Below are 6,521 nucleotides of genomic sequence, written 5' to 3'. Positions count from 1 at the left end.
TAAACGTAAAATTCATTACATCTAATGCTGCTTGTAGGTCTTCCTCAGATGATGTGAGAACGACTATATCATCAGCAAAGCGGAGCATAGTTATTAGTACCCCTCCTATTTTCACTCCGATTTCTTTTTGTTCTAACCAATGCTTTATGACATTTATTGCTTTTTCAATAAATACATTGAACAATGCAGGTGAAAGTGGGCACCCTTGTCTCACCCCTTTTTGGATTCTAGCAGTCACTGTTGTTGTATTAATGTTGATAGTGGTTTCTTGTTCTTCATAAATCTTATAGAAAATACGCCTGTCTTTAAAATCTATCTCTGTTTCTTCCAAAATTTTAAAAAGACTTGTCCAATTTATGTTATCGAATGCTTTTTCTAGGTCTATAAAAGCCATATAAGTGATTTTTTGTCTCTCGATTTGTTTTTCAAGTATTACTCTCAGACCTAAAATAGCCTCCCTGGTTCCTTTGTTTTTCCGGAAACCATATATTTCAGTATTTGAGTAAAAGTATTCAAATACTTTTTTAAGTATTGAATAACTTTTTAAATACTTTCAGCATGAAGTATTTTGAATAGTATTTTAAATACTTTTTTTTGTATTAAATACTTTTTGGTATTGAATATTTTGGTCTTTTATATCGAACATTTTATTTTTATTTGAAATAATGGTTGGAAAAATATATTTGTCAACTACAATAATAGAATAATGGTTTTATTTAGTATTCTGTATTTCTGTGTTAGCTGAAGCCTGAAGGTTTGTGAAAACCAGATTTTTTGAAAATAGTTATTGAATAACAATATTCCCTTTAAACTATTAGATAACTATTAGACAACCTACTACCTATGTGTTTATATTACGATAGTTAGAAACCCACTTTAAAAACCAAAAGTATTTGAAAAGTATTCCAAATACTTTTTCAGAGTATTTGAGTAGTATTTGAAATACTATATAATTAAAATATTTGAGTAGTATCTTAAATACTTAAAAAAAAATGTATTTGAGTATTTACTCAAGTACTTTTTAAAAGTATTCTTTACAGGACTGGATATTTTATGCATATTATGTTGGCCTTGATATTTGAAAGATTTATCAATGGATTAATCCTTGATGATAACGATTTAAAATTCTCCTAATTATTTAAACATTTATTACTATAATAAGTATTTGTGAAACTATAATTTTCTAAAAAACAAGTTTTTTCTAAATTAAATCATTTAAAAATTCCCTTTTAAATAGTACAATAGAGTAATTAAGTATTTTAGTTATGCGGCAAAGACCAATTATAATGTTTTTATGACTTAACTATCAATATTTTTTTTATATTAGCCATTAGGTACAATTCTAACCGCAGTTTAAAGAATTAAACACTTGTAAGTTGTGCATACTGTGCATAAACTTTAAAATTTGATTAGAATCAGTTTCAGTTGAGATATTATCCATAGCTCTGAGGCAAATCCAGTACCATATTTTAAAGTCTTAAGTATTATAAATGTCCTGTTAATATTCAATTGTTTTTCAGTAGTAGAATACCATAATGGAAAAGTTAATAGATTTAACTCACAAAAATACAATTTTCAGAAGCGATTAGATTGTTAACAGTTTTAGCGTGTATATTACTGGAAAAATATGTATTTATTAAATCTATTCTGCGTTGTTTACTTTATTTTGCCTTTCCACCATAAAATACATTTTTGAAATTTATAACTGTGTTAGTCTAGTGTAAGTTAATATATTCCCAACCGTGTAAAATAGTTTAAAGTCTTGTAATATTTTATGTATAAAACAAGTTTAATTAGAATATTTCAGTTTATTTGTATTATTAATGATTGATAACATTTGCCATTTGGAAATATTTTATTATATTTTTTGACTTAACTACTATAATATTATGTAAATAATTACAAATCACTTACCTATATTAGGGCCAGTTGTACCTTCTACGGTTAAACTTCGATTAAGCTTAATCAGCTGATAACAGATATTTAACCGGGCAAATTCAGCCGATTAAACTCCAGTTAACTTTAATCAGAGACGGTGCAACTGGCCCTTAATCTTACAGCAGTTAGGCTTCATGAACAGAATTATCATTTAATTGATTTTACATTTTTTGTGCAACCTAGTTTATTTCACCATGCCATGACATTGATGGGATATTTAAATATTTTATGCGTATTATGTTTGCTTTGGTATTTCAAAGATTTATCAACAGATTAAGTCTTGATGATAACAATTTAAAATCCTCCTAATTATTTAAATATGTATAAGCTATAAGTATTTGTGAAACTATATTTTTCCTGTTAATATTCAATTGTTTTTCAGTAGTAGAATACCATAATGGAAAAGTTAATTGATTTAACTTCCAAAAATACAATTTTCTGGAGCGATTAAATTGTTAATAGATTGAGGGTGTACATTTCTTGGAAAAAATGTGTATTTATTATGTCTACTCAGTTAGTTGTGTTGTTTACATTATTTTGCCTTTCCACCATAAAATACATTTTTGAAATTTATAACTTTGTTAGTCTAGTGTAAGTTTGAGATATTCCCAGCCGTTTAAAATAGTTTGAAATCTTGTAATATTTTTTTGTATAAAATAAGTTTAATTAGAATATTTCAGTTTATTTGTATGGTTAATCGACACTGATCTACCCCAACAATATTATAATGTTTACCAACTTACCGTTAAAGATTGAACTACCTCGCCTGCATACTAACATATGAGCTATGTAAGTACAAAATACTATTCTCATGTCTTGTAACAAGATCTACTTATAAGTTACTGACTTACCAATAACTTCACCTTTCTTCTACATAATATGAAATATTTTTTTTTTTTAATACAACTAAGTATATGACACAATTTGGTACAATAGTAAACCATAGACATATTATTAAGATTTATAATCTTCCCAAGAATTATTTACAGTAGAACTTCCATATAACGGTCACTGAAGGTACTGTAAATAATGACCGCTATTTAGAGATAACCGTCTTACAGAGGTAGGACAACACTAGGATAACACTCGACGGAACCAAATAAATTGACCGTTACATAGAGGTGACCGTCCTATAGAGGTAACTGTTAACGGAAGTTTTACTTTATTACAATATACCATTTACCATAAAAATACTGTAGGTAGTAAAACCATTGTCAGTTATTTTAATATATTATATTTAATATTCAACTTAGGTATAATTTATGTCTGTATCAGTTTGGACTACCTCACCTGCGACCCAACAAAATTTAGAACGTTTTGAACCTGTATAATATACAATAATTTAATTAAAATATGAGCTATGTGAGTACAATTGTTCCTTAACATACAAAATACTGTTCTCATGTCCTGTATCAAGTTTTACTTATCAGTTACCATTAACTTCACTTGGCCAATGTCAGACTTACAGTTAATTTATTGTCCTGCATGATATATTAATATGCAATACTCAAATTATTTTCAACAATTAAGTATTTGCGACCATTTAGTGCAATAACCATTGACATAGTATATCAGTATAATTAATAATCTAAATAATAATTTAATATTATTATTTTATTAATTTAATATTCATTCCAAGAATAATATTATATTATTTAAAATTTATCATAAGAATACTGTATGAAACAGACAGAAGTAATACCATTATCAGTTATTATAATATTATATTATATTTTACTTAATACAAAATTATTGCAAACCGTTTGCTTTATATTTGACGCAATAAGAACTAATTCATATTATACGATAATATTTATAAAGTGGAGACATAACATTTGCCACTCCGCTCGCAATTCGGCGTCGATTTCTTGTTTCGATTTGACCTGTTCGCTTCCTGTTCCCGGAGCGGTCTCCGTTTGCGGTTCGGAGTCTTCGACGATGTCGCTGTTGTTGACGTCCCGGACACCCTCGACGTTGTTTTTGTTGTTGGCGTCTTCCAATTTCGAGTTGTCTGCCATTTTTTTCGTGTTTCGGATGTATATATCGCTGTTTCGGTGTTTATAATATCGCAAAGGACTGTGTGACGTACGTACACACGGAAATTACAGCAGTATTTATTATGTTACGATGCTACCGAAAACGTGGACGGCGATGCGTGTACGATGTGTTTTTTTGTCGTTAGTGATGGTGGTGGCAGGTGGTCGAAGGTCGTTCGGTCATTTGGTTGTCCTTAGTTGTGGGTGGGGGTGTCAGTCCCTTTTGTGAAAACGAGCATCTTCCTCCCTAGTACCGCATTTCCTACCGCGTTACCTAGTAACACATTTGGACGACGACGCACACGCAGTGAAATGTAAGTGTTATTCGTACCTACTTAACAGTAGTATTATTATTATTATTATTATTCTTACGGCATTGCATTTTTGTCTTCCTATCTCTTTTCTAAGCATTGGACTACCCATTGGAGTATTGAACAAAACGGATTTGCGCAAATCGTCTTTTAAACATATTTTTGAATGATTTTCATTCTAAATCCCTCACTACAAACATTTTAGGGAATAATATGTATTCGGGTATGACATAATAATATTGATTCGTCTAAAATATATTGTCTCAAAAACATTCAATATCTATTAAAATGTACAATATTAATTTTTTTTAGATTCTGAGCGGAGCGAGGAAGCTATTGGTTTTACAATGGTGTTTATTTATTTTTTTTTTTATATCCTGTATACAAAATTTCTACCAGAAGGAGTGCTTCGATATATAATATAACTACTTGTCTAATACTCTATTCATAAGAAATAGAATAAATGAAATGGGTAGGTAGGTTAGGTTAGGTTACATATAAAATTATACATTTAGGTATACATAATTTATACATTTTTATTTGCCTAATGTCTATTTACCCGCCGTTGTCGGGTTTTCAAATATATATTAGGACCATATATATTAAATTCTATATGGCAGCACAGTATTATATTTCAAAGAATTTAGGGAAAAAAAGAAAAACACTGTTATTCAATAATAACAAATAATGTTTTAAAGGAGTTAATATTTTTAAAATTAATTGTATTCCTGTTTATGAATCCCAACATCTTAAATAAAGTATTAATGTGTAATATACTTACTACGATTATCAATTTTATAATTTATTATGATTTATAAGTAATAATAAGTAATAACATTATCTAGACGAGAAAAAGTATAATAACACTATAATTATTATTCATTTATATTAAGTGGGAGGTAATTTTGACGACTGAAAGTAACAAATTTATGTAGATTTTCTTGTAAAATAAAAGTATCAGTTGAAAACATATTTAATATTTATTTATCATAATATAATTTCGATGGCTGGTCGGATTATATTACCTAATCGATTTATTCATGAAAAGTTGTCCATTTCATGAAGTGGAAATGGTAAATAATATGCTGTGTGTCCACGAAAACACTTACACGGTTAATGGTTATATAATATATAAATATTTAAGTCATTTTAAATATTTATTTAAAAAAAAACGAAAAATTTTACGCTCAGCAGATCTTGTAAGTTTAACAATTAGAGAGCATTTTTATAATTTTAAGGTAAGATTATTATCTTGGCAATATAATATAACTCAATAGGCGTATTATCATATTTTAATTTTAAAGCGTGTTATGAGTATTTTATGTTGTACAATTATTTATATAGTTATATATGTTACCGTTAAAGTATTAAACCAGTTATTTTATAATTTAACGTAACATTCTAGTTAAAGTGTTTACATTCAAATTATATAAATACTTTATCTAGAAAATGCATAAAATAACTAGTTATATTATAGAATTACAGATAATGAATCGTTAAAGTGTTTACATTTTAAATTGATAACTAGTTAAAGTGGATAAACGAATATTATTAATATTAATTGATATTATAAATTATTCTAAAAAAATCTAATAAATCATAAAAATGAATAAACATTTGAAAAAAATATTTTATACAAGAATGGTTTTGGATCTATCTTATAGTCATATTTACAATTTTTTTTATATTACGTTACAATGAATAACAATTATATTAACTACACTAATTGTCAAAATTAGTACACGATTGATTTTGGTGACATTTTGAATTGCACAAAACACCATTTTTACGGCATATACATCGATTAGTGGTGCATTTAGTGATACAAGTACATTTAAAAAAACCTTGTCCATTTCCAATTGATTGTTCTGTAGCTGCAGATCATAGAGAAATTTGTTTTTCTTGAGGAATATCACTTAATGATATAAGATTTTCGGAACACGTAGTGAATTGGGAACGTGCATATAGCTGTCTTAAAAAACCTATAATTTTAAAAATTAAGGTATTATTTAAATGTATAAATTTAAAAAAATTTATAAATCTTATACATACCACTTTTACATCCAAGTTGATAGAACCCGTCTTCAGTAATTTTGAGAACCACAGCAATAAAGGGTCTTACTGATCGAGGATCTCCCCTCCCTCTATCAACATCACGAATTTTAAGTTGAACTGTTGAACCTTATTTTGCTTCTGGAAATTTAGCATTTGATAAATTCTTCATTTTAGATTCTGA

Source organism: Acyrthosiphon pisum, chromosome X (genome assembly GCF_005508785.2).
Source record: "Acyrthosiphon pisum isolate AL4f chromosome X, pea_aphid_22Mar2018_4r6ur, whole genome shotgun sequence".
NCBI lineage: Eukaryota > Metazoa > Arthropoda > Insecta > Hemiptera > Aphididae > Acyrthosiphon > Acyrthosiphon pisum.
The sequence above is the reverse complement of the archived record's forward strand: the minus strand, read 5'-3'. Positions refer to the sequence as shown.